The sequence below is a fragment of the Phocoena sinus genome, chromosome 1 (genome assembly GCF_008692025.1).
Source record: "Phocoena sinus isolate mPhoSin1 chromosome 1, mPhoSin1.pri, whole genome shotgun sequence".
Classification (NCBI taxonomy): domain Eukaryota; kingdom Metazoa; phylum Chordata; class Mammalia; order Artiodactyla; family Phocoenidae; genus Phocoena; species Phocoena sinus.
In genome coordinates this window covers 55,662,158-55,663,553 of record NC_045763.1, presented here as the reverse complement: position 1 = coordinate 55,663,553, position 1,396 = coordinate 55,662,158, and the positions used below count along the sequence as shown (strand labels likewise).

The 1,396-nt window shown below is 39.7% G+C and overlaps 1 pseudogene; it reads left to right on the top strand.

Annotated features, from left to right (window-relative positions):
- The first annotated feature begins 237 nt into the window (after positions 1-237).
- LOC116757854 lies at positions 238-1,004 on the top strand (annotated as a pseudogene).
- Positions 1,005-1,396: the final 392 nt, after the last annotated feature.

Sequence of the window (1,396 nt, the reverse complement as noted above, 5' to 3'; positions counted from 1 at the left end):
CCACAATGCTATGAGACTAGAAATCAACTATAGAAATAAAGACTGCAAAATACACAAACACATGGAGGCTAATAAATATGCTACTAAACAACCTATGGATCACTGAAGAAATAAAAATTATCTGGAAACAAATGAACATGAAAACACAATAATTCAAAATCTATGGGGGCTGGGGGTGCCCGCTCCTCCCCCGGTGGGTGGCTGGGCTGGCAGTGCTGAGCTCCCTGTGTGTGGCACATGGGGCGCCTGATGGATGCAGTGGCAGCGGGTGGTGACACTTCAGCGGTGTGCTCAGCTGGGCCCCCTCCCACTCCCCTGCTCCTCTCATCCACGTCCCCTGGCTGTGTGGCCACCATGGCGTCTGGTGAGGAGGACAGCACCAATGGCAGCACCTCAGAGGCCGTGGGCAAGAGGAGGTGCCTGGGCTTGTTGGCCACCGCCTGGCTCACCTTCTACAGCATCACCACGAGAGCAGGGTGGCTGGTACTGGCTACTACATGTACTGTAGTTAAAAATGTACTGGCTGGTACATTTTTATATGGAAAAAGGAATACACAAAGGTTTATATAAAAGTATTTAGAAGACACTTAAATTTTTCCAGACATTTGCCTTGCTTGCGGAATTGTACCTACTTCTGTGCTTGTGGCTGGGGTCCAAGTGAGTTCAAGAATCTTTATGGTGTGGCTCTTTACTCACAGTATAAAACTAATATAATTTTTTTATCATTTATATCCTGTCAGAGTTGCTGGTGAACTTCTTACGATATATGCTGCCTTACCATATGTGAAGAAAAAAGGAATGTTCTCAATAAGACTTCCGAATAAATACAATGCTTCTTTTGACTACTATTATTTCCTTCTTATAACCATGGCCTCATATATACCATTGTTACCACAATCTACTTTCATATGTTACATCAGAGAAGAAAAGTGCTTCATGGAGAGGTGATTATTGAAAGAGAAGATGTAATGATTCCTACAATAAGGTGTTTTTTTGCAGAATAACCAGGATTACTTGAGTCTAAGGGTTAATAACAGGAATAAACAGCTTCATGAAAAAAAAAATCTATGGGATGTAGCAAAATCAGTTCTAAGAGGGAAATTTAGAGTGATAAAGTCTACCTCTGGAAACAAAAAAAAATCTCAAAATTTCAAACCTTACACCTAAAAGAATTAGAAAAAGAAGAACAAACAAAACCCCAGAAGAAGCAGAAGAAAAGAGATCATAAAGATCAGAGCAAAAATAAATGAAAAGAGATCTTAAAGATCAGAGGTAGTAGTAGAAGAAATGAGATCATAAAGATCAGAGCAAACATAAATGAAATAGAGACTAAAAAGAAAAGAAAAGAAAAGATCAATGTAACTAAGAGTTCGTTCTTTGAAAAGATAAATAAAAT